Source organism: Pituophis catenifer, unplaced genomic scaffold (assembly GCF_029215685.1).
Source record: "Pituophis catenifer annectens isolate HBS135680 unplaced genomic scaffold, rPitCat1.0.hap2 SCAF_1, whole genome shotgun sequence".
In the NCBI taxonomy this organism is placed as follows: domain Eukaryota; kingdom Metazoa; phylum Chordata; class Lepidosauria; order Squamata; family Colubridae; genus Pituophis; species Pituophis catenifer.
The window spans coordinates 168,658,915-168,684,093 of record NW_027256881.1 but is presented as its reverse complement, the minus strand read 5'-3'; the positions used below and the strand labels follow the sequence as shown (position 1 = coordinate 168,684,093).

Sequence of the window (25,179 nt, the reverse complement as noted above, 5' to 3'; positions counted from 1 at the left end):
TCTGTGCAGACAGGCACCTCTCCATCTGGTTGACCACCTCCCCTAATGCCTGAGGGACTCAGGACAGCACCATCCTAAGCCACTGGCATGCCTTCCCTGTTGGACAGTCCCAATTCCAACTCCTCTTCCTCCTCTGAACCAGGCTCTGAGGGGGCCATTACAGAACTTTTTTATTCTATTATATCTTAATTTTTTTCTCTCTTAAGTTTGAGGGGAAATGCAAATGAGAAGATTATTTCTATTCACAGCTATTTAAAAGTTAATGGTCTATTGACCTTTGAGAGCTACACAGTGGCTCAGCAGTTAGGAAGCTGGCCTTGTCGGCTGGAAAACCAGCAGCCCAAGTTCAAGACCCAAGCACCACACTATGGGGCAAGTTATCTGTCCTCCCCTCAGCTCCTGCCAACGTAACAGTTTGAAAGCTGCAAATGCGAATAGATAAATAGGTACCACTTCGGTTTGAAGGTAACAGCGATTTGAGACATCATGCTGGCCACATGACCACAGAAATGCTTTTGGATAGCGTTGGCTCAATGGCCTTGAAATGAAGATGAGCACTGGCTCCCTATAGTCGGCAGTGACTAGTCGGCAATAACAAACATCTTTAGCAATATAATAATGGGTTGGGTGAATCGTTAAATTGGATCTTGTTGGAAATTTATAACGAGGCATTAAAAGAGGCAAGGCTACCAGACTCATGGAGGGAAGCATATATCTCCCTAATCCCGAAAGAAGGAGCAGATACAACACAGATAAAAAACTACAGACCGATTTCCTTACTAAATTCTGACTATAAAATCTTCATGAACATTATGGCAAATAGAGTTAAAAAAATACTGAACTGCAGAATACACTTAGACCAAAACTGATTCCTACCAACAAGAGAAATAAAAACAACATAAGAACTGTAATTAACGTAATTGAATATTATAAGGTGCATCTAGAGAAACAGGTAGCCCTGATATTTCTGGATGCAGAAAAAGCTTTCGATCGGGTTAATTGGCGATTTATGATATAACAAAAAATATGAAATTTGGGGAGAAATTTGAAAAAATGATAGCCTCAATATGCACAAAACAAAGAGCGAGCATATTAGTTAACGGGGATCTTACAAATTCCTTTGAAATAAATAGAGTACGGCAAGGATGTCCACTTTCACCACTACTTTTTATTTTAACACTGGAAAACTTATTCATAAGAATTAGATCAAATAAACACATAAAAGGATTAAAGGTAAAAGGAGAAGAATACAAGGTCCAAGCATTTGCGGACGACCTTGTATTCTTCATAGAAGGCCCATTAGAAACAGAATCAGTACTAATAAAGGAGATAGAGAAATTCAGCAAAGTAGCAGGTTTAAAAATTAACAAAGATAAGACTAAAATGCTAATCAAAAATTTAACAGATAAACAAATAGGAGAATTAGAAAATCAATCAGGACTACAGGCAGTTAAAAAGGTGAAATATTTAGGTATCGACAGTTAGAAATGTGGCTATAAAGGACAACAATTACGGAGTTTTAGTACAACAAGTTAAAAAAGACCTAGAAAAATGGGGGAAATTAAAATTATCACTGTTGGGAAGAATTGCGGCGATAAAGATGAACGTGCTGCCGAGACTCCTCTATTTGTTTCAAACCATTCCAGTAAAATTAGAGAAGGATTTTTTTACAAACTTGAATAAAATAATCTCAAAATTTGTATGGGAGGGGAAAAAGCCAAGGATAAAATTAAGTATTTTACAACGATAAAACCAGAGGAGGATTCGGATTACCAATGTGGGAAAAATATTACAAAGCGGCGAGCTTAACATGGTTCAGAGAATGAGTTAGGTTGGAAAACCAAAGATTATTAAAATTAGAAGGACACTATCTATTGAAGGGGTGGCACGCCTTCATATGGAAAGCAGGAAATATAACATATAAACATTTTAAAAATCATATAAGAGACTCACTAATTGGCACTTGGCAAGAAATCAAAAACAAACACTATATGAAAATTCCCAGTTGGATATCTACATTGGAGGCGACAGTGCATCCCAACACATTGACAGTACAGAAAATAATAAGATATAAGGAATTATTAGACCCCCAGGGTCTAATAAACGGATTATTAAAAACCCAACAAGAGCTTAGAGATCAAGGTATTGAAATGGACTGGTGGTCTTACTTGCAAATACAAACAAGGTATAAAAAAGACCAAGAAGATTAGATAAACTAAATTAATTTCAAAAATTTATAAATATCTATTAGAATTCGGTTTGGCAGAAGATATAGTAAAAGGGCAAATGATAGCCTGGGTGAGAAATATTGGAAATAATATACAATTAGAAGATTGGGAAAGGGTGTGGGAAACCAACCAGAGCATGACAAGGTCTGTAGTTTATAAAGAAAATCAGTACAAAATGTGGTACAGTTGGTATCTGGCCCCGTCGAGTTGGCGAAGATGTATCCCAACCTCAGCCCAATCTGCTGGAAATGTAAACAGGTACATGGGACTTTCTTCCACGTCTGGTGGCTTTGCCCAAAAACCAAAAAATAGTGGGGAAAAATTAAAATTTGGTTAATGGAAATAACAGCAGAAGAAATAGAACTTAAGACAGAAATTTTTTTATTGGGTATGATTAGAGAAAATATTAAGAAAGAATTAGAGCCTTGATAGTACAGTGGTCTAAGACACCCTGTTATTAAGCTGGTTATTAAGACCAGCTGCCTGCAATTACTGCAGGTTCGAATCTCGCCAAGGCTCAAGGTTGACTCAGCCTCCCATCCTTTCTAAGGTAGGTAAATTGAGGACCCATACTGTGGGGGAAATAAGCTGACTTTGTATAAATATACAAAAGGATGAAGGCTATTGCTGAGCACATTGTAAGCCGCCCTGAGTCTCCTGAGAAGGGCGGCATATAAATCAAATTAAAAAAAAAAAAATTAAAATATTTAATATTGCATATAATTACGGCAGCCAGGCTGGCATTCGCTCAGCTTTGGAAAACGGACCAAATTCCAACAGAACAATTAGTAATTCAAAAAATTTACAATTGCATTGAAATGGACAGGCTAACACTGGAATTAAAGGATAAGGTAGACTTGAAATATTATATGGTATGGAACAAATGGCATGAATGGATAAATCAAAAACAAAGTTCGTAAGATAACAAAATTAACAACTAGACACCATCAATAACATATACATACACACACACACACACACACACACACACACACACATATATATATATAGTTGTATTATTATATTGTGTGTATTTTCTATTTTTCTATTTTCTCTTTTTTGCTTTCTTTTGTGTGTGTCTCCCTTTTTTATGTCTTTCTTTTTCTTTTCTGTTCTTATTGTTCTTTTATCTTTCTTTATTTCATATTTTATAATATATGTAGTTAATGTGATATTTTATCTTTTTATACTTAATAAAGATTGTTTTTTAAAATATATATATATATAAATATATTGAAGGTCTGACATTCACAGCTGGCCTGTATACATACATTCCTTCTGGAGGCTACAGACATTCCCAGGAGACTTTATCTCAAGAGAAAAATGGCTCTTATAGAAACAATTGCCCCAGGCCTCCCAAAACCAGTTGTTTTAAAAACAATTCAGTAATTAATTTAGATTTATCCTTTTTTTTTAAAGTACAAACAAACATACAGACGACAATAAAACATACAAAACAAACATAAATCAAATCTTTACATCTTCTTTTTAGACTTATCGCATCAGTAGTCTGTATTTATATTTATACCTTTTTTCTATCTTTTTCTAATATAGCTTTTGTATCTATGTTCCTAATACATCGTCTCTTTGTGTTTTCTTAATCTACATATTTAATTTACTATGTTCCTTAATTGGTACTTAAGTTTTTATCTGTAATTTTTATCTTCTCATTTGTATCCCTATCCTTGTTTTCCTTTCTTCTTCTCCAACCAGTTATACCATTTCTGCCATACTATCCCATCCATTCCTGGATTTCCTTTGTAAGTTTGTCCATTTCTGCACATTCCATAATTTTACTAATTATTTTATCTTCTATTGATATATCCTCATTCTTCCAATTCGGGGCAAAAACTATTCGTGCTGCCGTTAATATATGAATAATTAGGTATTTTATTTCTTTTTTGTATTGTCCTGTAATTATTCCTAATAAAAAGGTTTCTGGCCTCATTTCTATTTTCTGGTGTATAATTTCCTCTATTTGTATCTTGATTGCTTGCCAAAATTGTTTTGCTTTCTGACAGGACCACCACATGTGGTAGTAGGTTCCTTTTTGAAGTTTGCGTTTCCAACATATTGGGGAGGTGTTCAGAAACATTCTTGCCAGTCGGGCGGGTGGGAGGTGCCACCTATAGAACATTTTGTACATATTCTCTTTGTAGGATACAGACATTGTTAGTTTATAATTTACATTCCATAATTTTTCCCATTTTTCCAATTCAATGTTATATCCGAAATTTTTCGCCCAAATTATCATATTTTCTTTGACCACTTCTTCTAATTTATATCTTAATAAATAATTATAAGTTTTGGTTATCAATTTATCATCTGTCCCTTGTAAAATTTTATCTAATTCATATGGCTCTTTTTGGAATCCAAATTGTACCGAATCTGTTTTATACCTACATTTTATTTGTAAGTATGGCCACCAATCAATCTGTACCCTGTTCTTTCAGTTCTTGTCTTGATCTTAATTCCCCTTGGCTGTTTAACAAATCTTTATAGGTTTTCATTTTATCAATATCCATAGCATTGGGGTAGATCTGTGCCTCCATGGTCGATACCCATTCTGGAATTTTTATTTATTTATTTTATTTTATTTCAAATTTATATACCGCACCTTCTCCCAAAGGACTCAGGGCCGTGTACAGCCAGATAAAAACATACAATACAAACATTAAGAACAATTAAAAGAATATATATTAATTTTATCATAATGTACTTTTTTTTATCTCCTGCCAGGTTTGCTTCTCTAATAATATGTTGTTGGAAATATCCGTGTTGTTTCTGTTTTCCCTCCCACAGAAATGCATGCCAGCCTCTTTGTAAATCAAAATCTTCTAATGTCAGTATTCTTTTATTTTTGAGTTCTATCCAGTCCTTAATCCAAATCAGGGATGCTGCTTTGTAGTACGTTTCCCAATCCGGTAATCCTAATCCTCCTCTCTCTCTTGTATCTTGTAAGTGTTTTATTTTGATCCTTGCTTTCTTCCCCTGCCAGATGTAATTTGCAATCATTTTGTTAAAATCTTTAAAGAAATCCTTCCCCGGTTTTATCGGAATTACTTGAAACAAATAAAGGATTCTGGGTAATAGGTTCATTTTAATCGAGGCGATCTTTCCCAGGAATGATAATTGTAACTTACTCCACATTTCTAAATCCTTTTTTATCTGTCTTGTCAATTTATTATAATTGTCCTCTCTAATTGATGAGCCTTTGTTAGTAAGCCAGATTCCTAAATATTTTATCTTTTTTGACATTTGTATTCCCAATTTATCTTCTAATTCTTTCTCTTGTTGGTTTGTAAGGTTTTTTGTTAATACCTTTGTTTTTTGTTTGTTAATTTTAAGTCCAGCTACTCTTCCATACTTTTCTATTCTTGCTAATAATTTAGTTCCTGTTGATATTGGCTGTTTTCCTGACTCGCTGCTCAGACATTCCTACGACTGGGGACAGCTTGTCTGTGATTTGCTTGACTGAGTGCCAATCAACCCCTCTGAAGCTGGTCTTGGCACTCCCTCTCGGTAGTCCCCAGTCTTTTCACTCAGTCTAAGGATTCAGACTCAAGTGCCTTTCTCTAGCGAAAAATTGTTGTTTTTTCTTTGTATTTGGATAGTTAGATTGCTGTTTGAGGGCTGTGCGACGAGGGATTCCCTTCCACCAGAGGCTTGGCGTGAGCGGGCTATCTGGGGCTCCGGACACCGCTCCGTTTAATTTTTTTGTGCTGCATTTGCTGCTGCCGCCATTTTGCCACCAATTGCCTTAATTAGATCGCAATTGTCATTGAGTTAACTTTAACTGCCACAGCCCTTTTCTATCGGCATTTTGAGTCCCTGCCAGCTGGCATACTCCTAATTTGGAAGCGCCTCGCTGAGGCTGAAATTCCCACCTCCGCTACCTGTAGCCGGCCGTTTGGACTATTGGAGGCTTGCCGATTTTCCTCACCGTCTGGATTACGGCGTTAGACTCCTTGCCGGCTAACAGACCTCCGGATTTTTCGTCGGGCCCTGAAAACCCATTTATTTCAACTAGCGGGGCTGGCCTGAGTTAATTTTAAATTGATTTTAAATTGGGTTATTTTAATTTACGGCCAATAATATTTAATTATTTTAAATTGTTTTTAAATTTTGTATGTATTGTTTTTTACTCTGGCTGTTCACCGCCCTGAGTCCTATTCTGGAGAAGGGCGGTATAGAAATTTAAATAAATAAATAAATAAAATAAATAAACAAACGCCGTGCATAGGGACGCGCCTTGCTGAGGCTGCGTTTTCCCTATTTAACGATTTCTTTCTATTTTGTCTGGCGAATTTGTGTCTTTCACCTCCTTTCAAGACATTTTACTACTGGGTGGCTTCTGTCAGTTGCGGAGGTCTCTGGCCGCCATTTTGCCGCATTTGTAAAACGCCCACCATTTGCTCTGCATTGGCATGGCATGTCAGGGGCGCCCTGGGCTTTGGGTTTTTTTTTTTTTTTTTAATTTGATTTATATGCCGCCCTTCTCCGGAGACTCAGGGCGGCTTACAGTGCGTTAAGCAATAGCCTTCATACTTTTGTATATTTATACAAAGTCAGCTTATTGTCCCCACAAACTGGGTCCTCATTTAACCTACCTTAGAAAGGATGGAAGGCTGAGTCAACCTTGAGCCTTGGAGAGATTCGAACCAGCAGTAAATTGCAGGCAGCTGTGTTAATAACAGGGTGCTTTAAACCACTGTAGTACCAAGGCTCTCAGCGGCGCTGAAGAGGCTGCAGGATTTGGACGCTGTCCATTCACTCCTGCTTCTGATTTATTCTGCTCATTGGTCTACTTACATCCAGACAGGAAAGTGTATCATTCCTTACCTTGATTGACAAGTTCATTGCTGTTATTTAAAAAAAAAAAGAAAGAAATTTAAAATTGTACACAATATAATTCAAGGGGTTCTCAAACATTGCTGTATATACGTTTCGTTCACCCCTCTTGTATATAGTTCCTGATCTTTCTACATTAAAAAAAAAAAAAAAAAGATAACCAGCAAGGCCAAATTCATCTGTTTTTTACCCAACTGTCAAGACTGTAATTATGTCTGATGTTGAGCTATCATCTGATCTGGAGCAGGTTCCCTCACCGTTGCCTGCGCCCCCACCCAAAATGCCCAAAGGAAAAAAGTCTAAGGCTTCTAGAGCCACCAAAACACTGTCAGCCTCTGATAAGGATGAGCAAAGGCGGCACAATGCTTTAGAGCGGCAGTTTTCCAAGGCGCAAAGTCAGGCGCAGCTGGCTATGTCTACTGAGGTTCTGGAGATGTCTCCTACTCCACAAATGCATCTCACCTCTGTTTCTTTAAATGTTGTTGACCAGGGTGCTGATTACCATGATGATTTGGTGGAGGTTCCCCAACAAACTGCTCCTGCTCACTTAGCAGCCCCAAGGCCTGGCTCCTCAGGTGCTGCCAGTCAAGTTTCTCAGAGGTCCCGCCCCGCTCCGGAGGCCGCTTTCATCCCCACGGTGGCCGGGCTCCGTCCCGAGGGATGTCATGGTTCTGGTCCGGCTCTGGACTTTAATTCCCTGGTGTCACAGGCTATTTCACGTATCTTTCAGGTGGGGTTGCAGCAAACTGGCTATATGTTCCCTCCTGATTATGGGACTCAGGCACCTTCTCAAATGCAGGCTGTTCCATTGCAGACTCCCCCATCGGCCTATGGGCATTTAGCTGAGCCAGTCCGTGAGGAGGAATTTCTGGAAGATTTCGAAATGTCGGGTGATGAGGATGACATACCGGAAAAACCAGCCTTTCTGGGATTGTTTAAGCCTTCTTTGTTCAAATCGCTTTTGCGGAAGGCAAAAGCTGCTACCAATATGGGGCAGGGGCCGGAACAGCCCTCTACGTCCCATTCTCAACCGAATCTAACTGACAATTTGTTTTTATTGCCTAAACCTGAGAGTGAATTTGTACCTTGCCCAGATCTATTCTCACAGGTCATACAGAAGCCTTGGGAGCATCCTGCTTCTCTCAGCGGTCCGAATTCCTTTGATAGACGCCTATATTGTTCTGCACCGGAATTTGATGCCCTGCTTCAGCTGCCTGTTGTAGATGAACCTGTGGCCGGTCTTACCTCATCTTCTATCCTGGTTGGAGAGGTTGGTGATAGTTTAAAATTTGAAGATAAGAGAGCGGAGATGGCCTTTTGAAAGACCCACCAGGCTGTGGCCTGGTCCATTCGAGCGGTGACCTCGGCCTCTTTTTTCAACAGGGCTTCCCTAGTCTGGCTCCGTCAGCTTCGTGACCGTCTACCCCCAGAGGACGCACGGTTGCAACAAGACGTGGCTAAGTTGGTGGCGGCGGCCGAATATTCGGCGGATGCTTCTTTGGATGCAGCTAAGTTGGCATCAAGAGCGTTGGCTTCCACGGTGTCCTCTCGTCGCCTCTTGTGGTTGCGCAACTGGAGGGCTGACGTTAAATCGAAATGGCGTCTTATTGCTGCTCCCTATAAGGGTACCTCTCTCTTTGGTGATTCCTGGGACTCGGTTCTAGTAGAGAACAGTCTACTAGAAGTCTACAGGGTAAGAAAAAAGTCCTGCCCTCGGACTTTCAACGTCCAGATAGATGGTACTCCCCGTACCCGAGGCAGTCCTTTCGTCATGACCAAGGAACCAGCGGTTCCTCTTATCATCGATCAATGTCTTCCATCTACCAGCCAGCCTCCGACCGGGCTTCCTTTCGGGACCGAGGCAGACGTCAATCCAATTTCCGCCGTCCGTTCAGGGCTTCCTCCGGCCGCTATTCCCATCGGGAAAAGTGACTCCTGGCTCCCGACTTCCATTGGGGGCAAGTTGCAGGCCTTTTACCATCAGTGGGAGACTACCACTTCGGATGCATGGATACTTCGCACAGTTACCAGCGGCCTGCTATTAGAGTTCACCTCCACCACCCCCCTGACCCACTTTGTCCAGTGCCCCTGGCCTTCCCAACTGGCCAAACACCGACTTTTGTCTCTAGAAATACAACATCTTCTTCAAATAGAGGCTATAGAGCCGGTCCCAACGCATCAGGAGCAGACGGGGTTTTATTCCACCTTATTCCTGGTCCTGAAGAGTTCCGGGAGTTAGAGAGGAATTCTAAACTTAAAGCGACACCCTGAATCTTGACAAGAGCCACCTTTGTCCCACCATGAGACTTTTACATGTGATCGACTCAGCTCAGGGCCTGGTCTACCTCTCGCCCGATCAACAGTCCAGCATTCGGGACCTGGTGGCATAGGTGTTGGCACACAAGAAATCGCCCCTGCTTCTGCTGTCTCAATTTCTGGGGAAGCTCATGTCGTGCATTGCTGTCGTTCCGTGGGCACGTTACCATTTACATCATCTTCAGTGGTTTCTACTCCCGTTCCAACGACAAGGGTGGGGGGAGTCTCTTTCCAAGGTCACTGTACCTGCACGAGTACGGCTTTCTCTCTGTTGATGGCTGTCTCCGGCCCTACTTCAGGGGTCTCTCTTCCTGGAACCGGAGCGTGTCGTCTTGACCACAGATGCCAGTCTGCACGGATGGGGTGCCCATCTACAATGTCAACTTGTGCAAGGCACCTGGTCTCCCGCGGAAAAACTCCACAGTATCAACTGGCTGGACCTACGGGCCGTGCGGCTAGCGCTGGCACACTTCCATCACCAAATGCTACACAAACACGTTCTGATACTCATCGACAACATGGCAACGAAGGCACACGTCAACCATCAAGGGGGCACGCGTTCTTTGTCGTTGATGGAGGAGATGGAGAGGTTGATGTTATGGGCAGAGCGTCATCTCCTTTCTCTGAAGGCGGAGCATATCTCTGGCAAACTCAACCAAGAGGCAGACTGGCTCAGTCGGGACCAGTTAGATCACTCGGAATGGAGACTGGATCCTCGACTGTTTCAGGATCTGTCTCGCCGGTTCGGGACTCCAGTTCTAGATCTATTTGCGACCCAGCACAACACACAGCTGCCAAGGTTCTTCTCACGCTTCCCAACACCGAGTGCAGAAGGACACGATGCTCTTCGATCTCCATGGCCTCACGGGCTTCTCTACGCCTTCCCCCCAATTCCGGTCATTCCCAAGGTGATCCAGAAAGTGATCAGGGAGTGGGCAGATCTACTTCTTGTGGCGCCACATTGGCCTCGTCGGGCGTGGTTCGCCAATATTCTGTCCCTGTCCGTCGGGGAACCGTGGCAAATTCCACCGGATCAGATTTCTCTCACTCAAGGCACCGTACACCATCCAGAACCAGAATGGCTTTGTTTGACCGTCTGGCGCTTGAAAGGATACGTCTGACTAAGAGTCATCTGTCAAGCGAAGTTATCTCGATCATCCAAACTGCCAGACGGCCGTCGACAGTCCACATATATAATGCGTCTTGGAAGGCCTTTGCCAGGTGTTGCGCTCTTCACCATGTAGATCCAACCTTGGCCACAGTTCCAGATGTCTTGCAATTCCTACATTCGGGCTTCGCAGACGGTCTAGCCCCTTCCACACTCAAGGTAGCTGCCTTGGCGACAGTTCTCATTGGAGACAACCAACAGTCCTTGTCTCATGATTCTCGAATCAAATCCTTTCTCCAAGGTGCGTCACATCTCCGTCCCCCGGCGATACACCGCTATCCGACATGGGACTTGATGCTGGTTCTGCAGGATTTGACATCAGCTCCATTTGAACCTATTTGTACGGCCAGTCTTCGATTTCTCACCTTGAAGATGGCTTTCTTGTTGGCTATAACATCTGCTCGACGAGTCTCTGAGATTGCTGCCTTTTCTATTAGAAGTGACCTTTGTGTATTTTATCAAGACCGTGTGGTTCTTCAATTAGACCCGGCGTTTATTCCTAAAATTAATACTCCTTTCCATCGAGTGCAGGATATTGTGCTTCCTAATTTCTGCCCGGACCCACGTCACCCTTCAGAAAAACGTTGGCACACGTTGGACGTGCGGAAGGCCTTGAAACGTTATATTAGTCGTACTGCTTCCTTCCGGAAGACTGAAGCATTGCTAGTGTCATTTCTGCCCTCCTCTCTAGGCTAGAAGGTTTCATCTGCAACGGTAGGCCGATGGCTTAAGGCCTGTATTTCTAAGGCTTATGAACTGCAAGGGGATCCTGTTCCAGCTCAGATCTTGCTTCATTCCACGCGCAGTGCCGCTACTTCAGTGGCCTGGGCCACCCAGCCGTCTATCGACGACATTTGTCGTGCGGCCGCTTGGTCCTCGATTTCCTCCTTTGTCAGGCATTACCGTTTAGATGTTTATGCTTTGGCTGATGCCGCCTTCGGCAGGAGGGTTTTACAATCAGTAATTTCTCCCCTCGGCCAGGAAGGAGCTTCGATCACTGCCCAACGGACTTAAACTTGGGTATATCCCAGACATAGGAATGTCTGAGCAGTGAGTCAGGAAAACGGACATTGCTTACCTGAACGTCCCTTTTATGCTCGCTGCGGAGACATTCCGGCCTGCCCGTGATCTCGCCTTCTCCTGGCCTTGGTGGGGTTCTTTCTTTGTTTCCCTCTGCAGCTGTGGACTCCCGAGATTCGATCTGTTGCTACCCACTCTTGTCTGTGCACGTTGTCTTTGCGAAAAGACTGGGGACTACCGAGAGGGAGTGCTGAGACCAGCTTCAGAGGGGTTGATTGGCACTCAGTCAAGCGAATCACAGACAAGCTGTCCCCAGACATAGGAATGTCTTCACAGCGAGCATAAAAAGGACGTTCAGGTAAGCAACGTCCATTCTATAATAAAAACGACGTCGTCAGCAAAGGCTTGGAGTTTATATTCCTCTTTTTTGTCTTTCAATCCTTTTATTTCTTTGTCTTTTCTAATTTCATTTACTAATGTTTCTAAAGATAATATGAACAGTAGTGGGGATAGGGGGCATCCCTGTCTCACTCCTTTTGATATTGTAAATTGTTCTGTCATGTCTCTGTTTATCATTATTTTTGCAGTTTGGGAGGAGTAAATCTTCTTAATCATATTTAAAAATTTGTCACCGAATTTCATGTTTTCCAATTGTAATATGAAGAATTTCCAATTTAAGTTGTCAAAAGCCTTCTGCGCGCCCAAAAACATTAATGCCAATTGTTTATCTGAGTTTTTTTCATAGTATTCCAAGACATCGATTATTAAACTCATATTGTTTTTTATTTGCCTTTTTGAAAGGAAGCTGTTCTGATCTGGGTGAATATGCTCATTAATTACTCTTTTTAGTCTCTCTGTGATAATCAGTGTAAATAATTTGTAATCTACGTTTAATAGCGATATCGGCCTGTAGTTTTTGATTTGTGTTTGATCTATTTCTTCTTTTGGAATAAGTGTAATGATAGTTTAGTCCAAGATTTGGGGATTGTGGCTTTCAAGAGTGCATCATTAAAGGTTTCAAGTAAGATTTCATCTATTGGGTGTTGACATGTTTTGTAAAATTCTGCCAGTATGCCATCTGGTCCTGGAGTTTTATTGTTTTTTTGTTTTTTCTTTGCCTCTATTAATTCCATCATGGTAATTGGTCTATTCAGTAACTCTCTATGTGTTTCTTCTAATCCTTGGGTGTTTGTTTTATTTAAATATTCTTTAATATCTTCTTCCAAGATCTCTTCTTGTTCATATAAATTTTGGAAAAAAGTTTTTGCTATTTTCTTTTTATCTTCGTTTCTATAGTATATCTCTCCTGTGTCGTCTTGCAGTTGGTGTATTGTTCCCTTCTCTTTTTCTTTTTTCAATTTGTACACCATCCAACGTCCTGTTTCGTTTGCGTGTTCAAAGTGGTTCTGTTTTGCTAATTTGATTTTCCTTGCTATTTCTGTTTGTGTGATCAGATTAATTTTATGTTTTGTCAAATTTATTTTTCCTTTAACTGTTTTATTTTGAGGTTCTTTCTGTAACTCAGATTCATATTTTTTAAGTTCTTTTAAAAAATTATCTCTTATTTGTTGTTTATCTTTATTTTTCTTCGCTGTGTATGCAATTGTCAAGCCTCTTATATAGGCCTTTGCCATATCCCATAAGTTTTGGAGTGAGATTTACTCTTTTGTATTTATCTTGAAGAATATATTCATTTCTTTTTCAATCATCTATGAATAATCTTTATCTTTTAATATTTCCTTGTTCATCATCCATCTTCTCTTTCTTTCCATATTACTTTTACTGGATTATGGTCTGCCCAAGTATTTGTCGATATTTCTACTTCCTCTAAGTCTTTTCTGAGTTCTGTCATCATCCAAACCATGTCTATTCTAGACCACGATTGGTGTGGGCTAGAATAGAATGTATACTGTTTTTTTTCTTTAATCACCTCCCTCCATACGTCTTGCAACTGTAGTTCCTGTGTCATGTCTTTGAAGGTATCTGGAAGTGTCTTTTTCTTAGTTTTATTTTTCTTATTACTCTGGTAATCTTTTTCCATGTCCATAATTGCATTAAAATCACCTATAATACAAATATTCTCATATTCCAATTCTTTTACTAGATCATGTATTTTTTTTTTAATAATTCATTTTGGTTTCCATTTGGTGCATAGATCGAGATCAGTAGTATTGTTTTTAACTCTATTTGTATCTCAATCATCAATACCCATCTATCTTCGTCTGTGTATATTTGTTTTGTTTTCAGGTGTTTTTTAATATAAACTGCGATTCCTTTCTTTTTTTGTTCGCTAATAAAGTGATTCATTGATTCTCTAATATTTTTGGTGTTGTTTCTTGATATGGACTTCCTGTAAATTTATAATATCCATCTCCAGTTATTGTAATTTTGTAAATGTCTGGGTTCTCGTGGCTGGTGCGTTTAATCCATTTTTATTGATTGAGATCATTTTTATTTCCTGTTTCATTTTTATTCTTATCTATTCGTTGTCCATAGTCTTCTTGTGTTTCTTGTTATTATTTGTGTTTTTTCCCTCGTTCCCTCTCTTTTCATTCTTTCTCTTTCCAATCTTCTCTTTTCCTCTTGTTCTCCTTCCATTTCTTCTGTGGATTGTTCCTCTTGGCTTTTATTCTCCGGTTCTTCTCTGCTTTCCTGGTCTTCTTCTAGCACAAAATGGTGGTCGAAGAACTCCTGGGCTTTTTCCAAACTGTCAATCCTAAATTTCTTCTCTTGCCAAGAGATTAAGATGCCTTCCGGTATCAGCCAACGGAACATCACTTTGTATTTATTTAATTGTGCTGTTAGGAAATCGTAATTTTTCCTCTGGTCCCTTACTCTTCTTGGAATTTGTTTGAGTGTTATTATCTCCTTCCCCTTGTCTCATCTCTCATCTTTTTGTAGATATCTTCTTTTATAGTTTTTTTAGTGAATCTGATGTGCACCTCTTTTGGCAATTTATGCCTGCGGGCATAATTTGTATGAGCTCTATAAACCTCATCGATGTCCCTTCGGATATCTTCCTTTTCTCTCTCTGTTGCTTCTGCTAGGATTCCTGCCATTGTCTCTCCTAGGTCTTTGTCTTTACTTTCCGCTACGTTCTGGAATTTATCCTTATTAATTTTGAGTCCCACTACCTCACCAAATTCGTCTATCTTTTGTATCAATTTAGAACCCGTTTCTAATGGATCTTCCAAAATAAATACCATGTCATCGGCAAATGCTTGAATCTTATATTCTTCCTTCCTAATTTTTAAGCCCCTTATTTCCTGGTCTTCTCTAATTTTTGTTAGAAGGGTTTCAAGTGATAGAATAAATAGAAGAGGAGAAAGAGGACACCCTTGCCTTACCCCTTTTGATATATCAATTTTTTCAGCCAGGATAGTTTCCATAACTACCCTGGCTGTTTGTCTGGAGTATATTTTTCCAATCATTCTTTCATATTTTCCCCCCAATTCCATATAATTTAATTGTGTTGGAATAAAGTTCCAATTCAAATTATCAAAAGCCTTTTGGGCATCAAGGAAAACCAGTGCTGCTTGCTTTTCCGGATGACTTTCATAATATTCAAGAACGCTCATTACTATCCTCATGTTATTTTTAATTTGCTGCCCAGTCAGAAAACCGTTTTGGTCTGAATGTATATAATTATTCAAAAAAAAATTATACTATACTTTAACAGCAATATTTTCCTATTTTCTATCCCTCACATATATGCTGTATTTTATAATATTCTTGTCACTTTTATAACTTTAATCGCAATACTTATAAATATACAATTTTCTAAATATCTATTATCACTCTTACAGTATTTAAATAAGTATATTTCTTTACAATACAATAATATTATTCTCCAATCAGTTCACTTATTCAGTTATATATCTATACCTTAATTCAATTCATTCAAACCATTCCATTTAAATCTATATCTATAATCAATTTTCTTCTTGTCACTTATTGTCCACTCATGTCTGTCTGCTGCAATCTTACATCAGCCTTCTCTCCAGATTTTCCTTGCCTTCAGCTCCACCAAATGGCACCTCTTCTTGTCTTCTTTCCAATATATTCAATGTCTCCACAATAATCAATCAACATCGTCCCCTTCTTTGTATCAGTAATTTATTAATTGTAGTTATCTTTTCCTTCCTCGAAATTCAGTTCAGTTGCTTGACGCTAAATTCTCCACTGTCCAATTATCCCTTCAAGTTTTTATAATCCTCCACATCAGTTTCTCAACATCCCTCAGTCACCATTTTTCATTCAGTCATTTTCCAATGCGCTGCTCCTCCAATCCATGGACGGGTAATATCTCCTAGTTGCTGGGCAGAAACTGAGTGCTAATCACTTCCCATTGCTAGGCCACGCCCACCTCAACCAATCAGGTTCAGTCTTTCTCACTCAGTTGCTGTGAGAACTTGGCAATATGAGTGCTCTCTAATTGGATTTAATCCTTCCCTTCTTATTACTTTATTATTTTATTTTATTATTTTTGCCATCTTTATTCTTCTGTTGAGGAGCTGCTACGTGGAAAATTTCTTTATTGATGTGTGCCTTGGGCGAGCTTGGGGCTCCAAGCTGTCTGGCCTATCTCCCCACCGATCGGGGCTACAGCACGCCGGATTCCAACCCGGCTGGGCGGATCCGTGCTTCTCTTGTTGCTGGCGACGCGCTAGCCTACCGGTGAGCCGGTATAGCTGCCGTCGCCTCAGCTCTGACCATCGAGCGGCTCCGGAGTGCCTGCCTTGTCCTCGGGTGGCCTCCGATGATTCCAAAGTCAGCTGTAAAGCGCTGAGAGTGTGCGGCGCTTAAGGAGGCAAGCGCTGACCGAGAGGCAGACTTCTGCGCCGTTTTCAGGCTGAGTCGAAGCGCCATCGACCGGATCGCTGTGGTGTGGCAACAGAGGTGCCGTTCCTTTGACGATCAAGCTCGGCGCCTCAGGAGGTACTCTGGCTGAGTGATGGCCGCCATTTTGTTTCGGGACTTTGACGGCGTGGCGGCCGCCATTTTGGAGGGACTATTTAAAAAAAAAAAAGGACAGTTTGCCTGCTAGCAGCGGAATGGCATTGGGCCCTATTAGCCACCCTTACTGGCTTGTGTCCCTGACTTTTGACCAGGGCGGATCATCCTTATCCCTTCCTGCCTGGTTGGGTTGGCTGCCTTGCATTGGGGTTTGAGCTCAGCAGCTTCTGAGCCTAATTTACCCCTACTCAGCTGAGTCTTCACTGTGGGCATTTTTCCTTGGGAGGAGCCTCGGTGCTGAACTTTGGTGGCCTTGGCCTGCTGCTTGCCCTGTACTCTCATTCAGCATGGCAGACATAGCCTTATCTTCGGACTCGGAGGGCCCTTGTAATTACCCTGCCACCCAACACAAGTCAGGCAGTAAGAAAGCGAAATCCAAGTCTCGCAAATCCAATTTGGCTTCTAAATCTTCCGCCACGAATAAGGCAGAGCAGAGGCGCCATGAAGCCTTAGAAAAACATTTTGAGAGGGCCCAACAACAACAACAGCAGGCGGCTTTGTCAAGGCAGTTTTCCGCTTCTGAGGACTGCGCAGATCCTTCTGGGAATTTGCAAGCCGGATCCTCCTCCGGATCATCAACCAGACTCACTGCTTCCAATTTACAACACTCCAAAGGAGTATCAATGTCATTGCCAGATATTTCAAGCCAGTCTGATGTTTCATTGGGCTGTAGGCATCTGCCAGAAGCTACCTTTACCCCTACTGCGGCGGGGCTCCGTCCAGAGGTGCCTGACAATCCTGTGAGTTTTCAATTTATGTTGTCAGATGCGCTGGCAAGGATCTTAGCGGCTGGCATACAGCAGGATGTGGCTCGGCCGGTTAATGCCTGTCAGCCTTCTCAGGCTCCGGCCCCTGTCAATGACGCAGTTCCTAGTACCAGTAGGCACCGTCCTGTCAAATCTTCTTCAGAGGAGTCTGAAGAGGGGGAAATTTGTCCGGAGGATGTCGAATTCTCAGAGGATGAGGATCTCCCCCCGAGAAGCCCGCTTTCACGAATTTGTTCGGGCCTTCTGTCTTCAAATCTTTACTACATAAAGCCAAGGTTGCTACTAAGTTTGGTTTCGCGGAAGGGACTGCTGAGAAATCTTCTGACTCTCAGCACCTGCACGATGCTCTATTCCAAGTATCTCAACAAGACCAGGACGTGATTCCTTGTCCTCCCTTGTTTTCCAATGTCATTAAATCTGCCTTTGGCCAACCGGGTTCCCTGACAGCTCCGAGTGGCCTCAACAAGCGTCTTTATTCTGCCGAGTCGCAGTTGGAGGAGCTTCTTGCCATACCTTCAGTTGAGACCCCGGTCGCTGCCTTATCAACTTCTTCGATGCTGACCTCAGACGTGGTGGATGGCGTCAAGGCGGAGGATCGCAAGATGGAAATGGGGTTCCACAAGGCGCACCAAGCTGTGGCTTGGGCTATCAAGGCAGCCACGGCCACGTCATTTTTCAATAGGGCTTCTCTGATCTGGCTCTGCCAGCTTCAGGAGAGGTTGCCCCCCACTGATACCAGGCTGCACCAGGACATTAATAAACTTGTGGAAGCAACAGAATATTCTGCGGATGCCTCTTTGACGGTGACAAAATTTGCTTCACGAGCTATGGCAGCAACCGTAACCAACAGGCGTCTCTTCTGGCTTTGCAATTGGCACGCGGACAACAAAGCTAAATGGAAATTGGCATCAGCGCCATTTACTGCCCCATCACTATTCGGTCCTTGTCTGGAGCCAATCTTGATAGAAGATAAAGACAAGCGCAAGGTGCTGCCATCCTCCTTCCGCCATTCTGAGCGGAGATATGCGCCTTATACACAGCGACAGTCCTTTCACTCCTCCTCGGGGTTGGGCGGCCCATACTACCAGCGCTCTTATTCCCAGGTGTCTGACCGGGCATCAGACAGACAGCCATTTCGAGATAGGACCAGGAACCAGTCCCAAGTGAAGCGTCCCTTCAGAGGTTCCTCCTACCGTCCTCCACGCAGAGGGAAGTGACTCGTTGCTCCCAGGTCCTATCGGAGGTCGACTCCAGCAATTCTCCCTCCGGTGGGGCCTCTCGACAACCGACGCTTGGATCCATGCGACCATTCAACAGGGACTACGCCTCGAGTTCCACACTCTACCGCCCACCAGTTTTCGTCGCTGCCCCATCCCTCGGTGCAGGGTTCAGAGGGAGCTCATGGAAGCAGAGATCTCACACCTCCTCTCCATCAACGCTGTGGAACCTGTGCCCAAGGGCCAGGAGAGAACTGGATTCTACGCTACCTTATTTCTGGTGCCCAAATCATCGGGGGGCCACAGGGGCATCTTGAACCTGAAACGTCTCAATCAGTATATACTGTATTGCAGGTTCAAGATGCACTCCGTCAGGTCAATTCTGGCATCCATCAGGCAAAGGGACTACCTTCAATCTGTAGATCTGCACGAAGCATACCTGCATGCTCCGATCCACCCATTGCATCGTCGCTATCTCCGCTTCGAATACAACAACATGCATTTTCAATATCGTGCGATGCCTTTCGGGCTGTCCTCGGCCCCCAGGACATTCACAAAACTGGTGACAGTGGTCACGGCTTCCATCCGGTCTCGCTCTATACGCCTCAGCTGTTACCTCGATGATTTGCTGGTGATGTCAACGTCACCGTCGCAGGCGCGGAAAGACATGGAGTTGGTCCTCCAGGAGTTCCAGAACCACGGTTTCTCCATCAACTGGCAAAAGAGCCATCTGACGCCCACGACGCGGCTCCAACACCTGGGTGCAGTGATTGATTCCCAGCGGGGTCAGGTGTTTCTCTCCCCAGATCGCATTCGCGACATCAGGACTATGGTGCGGCAAATTCAGTTCCAGAAGAAGGTGTCTCTGTTCCTGTTGAATCAATTGTTGGGGAAGTTAATATCCTGCATCCACATCGTTCCGTGGGCAGACATTCCCGCCCACTTCAGTGGCTGTTACTTCCCTTCCAGAGAGCGAAACGCAGCACATCAACTCATCAAATTGTCTTACCTCCACAAACTCGACTGTCACTCACGTGGTGGAGGTTCCCCGCTCTGTAAAGGGGATGTGTTTTCCTCGAACTGGACCGGGTGGTTCTGATTACCTACGCCAGCCTTTCGGGCTGGGGTGCCCATCTGCAGAACGCCGTGATTCAAGGTCAGTGGTCTCCGGCGGAGCGGACGAACAGCATCAATTGGCTGGAGTTGAGGGCTGTTCGTCTCGCCTTACACCATTTCGTTCACACCTTGGAGGGACAACATGTGTTAGTCCGGATGGACAACGTCACCACCAAGGCGCACATAAATCGGGAGGGAGGCACATGCTCCAGGTCCCTGATGATGGAGTCGGAGAGCTTGTTAGCTTAGGCGGAACGACACACTGCATCTCTAGTGGCGGACCACATCTCTGGGCAGGACAACTTCATGGCGGACTGGCTCAGCAGGGAGTACATAGACCCTGCAGAGTGGTCTCTCAAGCCTGCCCTCTTCGAACAGATAGTGAGCCGGTTTGGTCGTCCTCAGTCGGACTTCTTCGCCACGCCCCAGAACGCCCAGCTACCAAGGTTCTACACGCATTACCCGACCATCGGAGCAGAAGGTTACGATGCTCTGTGCTGTCAGTGGCCTCCCGGGCTTCTCTATGCCTTCCCTCCCTTGCCGTTGATTCCAAAACTGATTCGGAAAATGTTGTTGGAGGGAGCCGAGTTGCTTCTGATTGCACCTCAGTGGCCTCGCCACTGGACAATACCATTGGAAGAGAATATGCTCAGCCAGGGGGTCATCTTCCACCCCGATCCAGGGTGGCTCCAATTGACCGCCTGGCGCTTGAGCGGCTCCAGCTGCAGAAGGACAGATTGTCTTCTGACGTCATAAAGGTGATTCAAGTGGCCAGACGCCCTTCCACCACTAGAATTTATGAAGCTTCCTGGCGTTCATTTTCTTCCTGGTGTGTGGCCCATCACGTGGACCCAACCTCTGCAGATGTCCCAGACGTATTGGACTTCTTACATGATGGTTTAGCCAAAGGTCTTGCTCCAGCCACGCTTCGTCGCCAGGTGGCCGCCTTATCCACTGTCATCACGTGCGAGAAACACCGTATTCTTTCGCATAATCCTAGGATTAAGAGTTTCCTTCATGGGGCCTCCAACATCTCACCTCCGGTGATACATAGGTACCCATCCTGGGATCTTCCGTTAGTGCTTCAAGCGCTTACCACCTCGCCATTTGAACCCTTGGCTTCAGTGTCTCTAAAATTTCTGACGCTTAAGGTCACTTTTCTCCTGGCCATTACGTCAGCTAGACGTGTATCTGAACTCACTGCTCTATCCGTCCACAAGGACCTTTGTATTTTTCATAGTGACAGGGTGATCCTACGTTTGGACCCATCTTTCTTACCAAAGATAAACTCACAATTCCACCGCGCCCAAGAGTTAGTTCTGCCTAAATTTTGTCCGAATCCTCGTCATCAGACTGAATCCTTATGGCATACCTTGGACGTTAGGCGTGCCCTCCGGCGTCATATCAAACGTACTGAGTCTTTTCGACAGACTGAATCCTTGCTTGTGTCTTTCACCCCTTCCTCAATGGGGAAGAAGGTGTCGTCTACTACAATTGCCAGGTGGATTAAGGCTTGCATCACAAAGGCCTACGATGTACGAGCACGCCCTCGTCCGGCTAAGATTTACGCACATTCAACACGCAGTGCGGCTGCGTCGGCAGCTTGGTCTACGAATGCCTCAGTGTCTGAAATCTGTAGAGCAGCCTCTTGGGCTTCTGACACTTCCTTTATCCGACACTACAAAATTTATCAGTATGCCTCGTCTGATGCATCCTTTGGACGTAGAGTGTTTCAACAAGTGGCCACGCCTCAGAGTGCAGATTCCAGTCAGCCTCCCGCCCTGGGCACTTGAACTTGGGTACATCCTGTCCATGGATTGGAGGAGCAGCGCATTGGAAAACGAACATTGTGTCCCTGAACGTCCATTTTCGGGGCGCTGCGACTCCAATCCATACCCACCCATTCGGCTTCCTGTTCTGTTACTTGCCTTGGTTACTGTTTGTTGGGGTTTTCATAGTTGGCCTTGTTCCTGCGCCTTCGTGAGGAAAGACTGAAGCTGATTGGTTGAGGTGGGCGTGGCCTAGCAATGGGAAGTGATTAGCACTCAGTTTCTGCCCAGCAACTAGGAGATACCACCTGTCCATGGATTGGAGTCGCAGTGCCCCGAAAATGGACGTTCAGGGACACAACGTCCGTTCCATCCCCAGTGCCATCTTCCGTCTCCTTTCCTGTTCACAATCTCTTTAATCTGTTCTTAGTCTTTTCTATTTTATCAACTCCTCTATTTGGACTCTCCCCTTCTTCGCGTTTTTCTTAATCCAATCTATTTCTCAATTCTCGGCTTTACTCTCTTTTAGTCGCCGCCTTCTCGACACTTTGTGTCTTTCCTCATTTTCGCCTTACTAATTTCGCGCCGTCTCTCGCCAACACCTCCTCACCTCTTTCTGGGATTCCTCACATCTACGGAACGAAGCTGTCACTTTTAACTTTTCGCTTTCCACTCTCATGGCCGACAGCACTCCAGGCCGATCTTGAAGACCAGCTCTTTCTTCACTAGGTTTTAAGAATGCCGCTCCAGTCTATTCGGGGGTTTGCCTTCCACCCGATTTCTCTAGAGCTTCCTCTTTGATTTGCTGTTCTCTATGCGATCAGTAATGCCCAAAATGGGCTCTTAGTGAAGATATTTCGAGCTACAAGAACAGAGCCCCATCCCCTCGCCCGCTCCACGCTGTCATCACCGCCGGTATTAGAGGATAAAATAAAAATGAAGACAACTAAGAAAATAAAATATCTTGGAATTTGGCTCACAGCGAAATGTTCCTCAATCAAGGAAGACAACTACAATAAATTGATACATCAAATTTAAAAAGACTTAGGAAATTGGGAAAAGTTACAAATTTCATTTCTAGGGAGGACCGCAACAGTGAAAATGAATATACTGCCGAGAATTCTATTTCTGTTCCAAGTGATACTGTTAAAACTAGGGAAAACATTCTTTTAAGAATTAAATAAATTAATTTCTAAATGTATATGGCATGGGAAAAAGCCCAGGATTAAATTAAAACTTTTGCAAGACACAAAGGACAGAGGGGGATTGGCGTTACCAGAATGGGAAATTTATCACCAAGAGGCAAGTCTAGCCTGGTTAAAAGATTGGATGGAGTTGAAAAATAGCAGAGTGTTAACAATAGAAGGGCATGACTTGCAAGCAGGGTGGCATGCATTTCTGTGGGATGAGAAATATAAAACGCATAAATATTTTCAAGTACACTTGATTAGGAATGCAGTGCTACAGATTTGGAAAAGAATAAAACAAAAACACTACACTATTCCAATGTGGTTATACCCAAATTTACTGGAGAAAAATAGTGATATTAAACAGGGATATTAAACAGAACCTACAGTAAAGAAACCCGATATTTGATTTTGCATATAATTACAGCTGCAAGGATAGTCTTGCACAATCCTGGAAAAACAAAAATGTACCAACAGAGGAAGAAATAATTAAGAAAATTCTGGACTGTGCAGAGATGGATAAATTAACGAAAGAAATAAAAGGAAGATACAGAATATTATCAAGTATGGTACGATTGGCTCGAGACTAGGGAAAGTAAATGTGAATAAATGATGGAGAAAAGAATATGACAAAAGTGTAAAATATTGTAAATGAATAAAATTAGAAATAAAGGGACGACAAAGATAATGATAAAGGATGGGAAAATGGGGAATGTATAAAGTAGAAAGTAAGATGAATGAAACTGATATGTAAAAAGAAACATAATATTTGTGTTCTGTATGTTGTGTTGTGTTGTTTTTGTAAAATTAATAAAAAAAATTTTTAAAAAACAATTCAGGGAGTAATTTTGCTTCAAGGAAATAGAATGGGGCCGTGATCATTTGCTACCTTCAATCTTGATATTTCCAAGAAGCTAATGTAGCTCAGGAATAAATGATTCAGGGACTGCTGTTTCGCTAGAAATAACAAAAAATCTAGATAGAACATTGCATTAGGTCCATGTTGGCGAACCTATGGAATGCGTGGCCTCGCTGGCTTCTCTTCCGCATTCCTGTGCACACACACACGTGCTGGTCAGATGTCCGTTGCATGCGCGGGAGCAGCAAATCCAGAAGCGCATGCACAGGCCGGAACCTGAACTTCCAGGTTTATGTCGCGCACATGCATGATGGCCAGCTGTTTGTCAGGCACGCATCCATGCCGGAAACCGGAGGTTTGGGTGCCGGCTCACCAATGCACGATGGACTGGCACTCTTCACGGTATTGGCGTTCCCACATGCACGAAGGCCTGTGGGGCCGCACATTCCTTGCAGGATGGTTTCATGTGACATTTCTGGCACGCAGGCCAGCACATGGTGACATAAAAGGTTAGCCATCACTGCATTAGGTTCTCACTTTTTTCCCCCTATGTTTTTAATTTTCTGTATAAATTGTAAAATGGAGTGAGTAACAGCCACTTATCCATACATGTTATGTAGCAAGATATCAGGCATTGTTTAGAATTTTCTTGTAATATGCATTGCTAATTTGAAAAATTTAACAGTTCTTTTAAAAAAATAAGATTTCAGGGCAAAGAATGAGACATTTGTTCCAAACCAATGCCATATGATGGTGTGCTTGCAACATTGCATTTTCTTTTGCCCACTGTTTAAATTATCCTATTGCAATCAGAACAGTTTTGGAATAGAAATGTATTTTGTTTATCCCTGATGATATTGGACAGGGTGGAAGAAAAGAAATCTCTAGTTATTTGCCTCTATGCCAGCCCTACTAGATCCCACAATTTCTGCCATTTATCCAGTTCTATTGTATAGCCAAAATTTTTAGGCTATCATACCGTACTATCATTGTCTCCTTTACTTGCTCACTTTCCATTTTAATACTTAATAGATAACTATACGTTTTCTTTATTAATTGTTCATTTGTCCCTGTTAATATCTGGTCTAATTCTGTTAATTATTTATAAAAAACCATAGAGTTTGGCATCTTTCTCATAGCCGCCCTGAGTCTTCGGAGAGGGGCGGCATATAAATTTAATTAATTAAATTTAATTAATTAAATATCAAGATTCTTGCTTAGTTTTGAGTTCCCCCTTTTCGTTCAAAATATCTTTATATTTTGTAATTTTTTCCACGTTAATCACATTTGGATGTATCAGTGCCTCCATTGTGGAAAGCCAAACTGATATGTTCAAATAGTATTGTTCTTTAATTTTTACCCAAACTAATAATAGTGCGTTTCTAATATAATATCTTTGGAAGTAGCTATGTATTTTATTTTTCCCATACCATAAAAAGCATGCCAACCCAGTTGGAGATTATGTCCCTCCAAAGTTAATAATATTTTATGCCTCAAATTAATCAGGGGTGCTATTCAGCAGGTTCTGACAGGTTCTGGAGAACCGGTAGCAGAAATTTTGAGTAGTTCGGAGAATTGGCAAATATCACCTCTGGCTGGCCCCAGAGTGGGGTGGGAATGGAGATTTTGCAATATCCTTCCCCCAGGAGTGGGGAGGGAATGGGG

At 42.8% G+C, this 25,179-nt stretch overlaps 1 protein-coding gene across 1 annotated transcript in view; it reads left to right on the top strand.

The window, feature by feature from the left end:
* RAMP1 (receptor activity modifying protein 1) overlaps nt 1-25,179 on the top strand; it is a 113,257-nt gene that overhangs the window by 62,696 nt on the left and 25,382 nt on the right. The window lies entirely within an intron of this gene.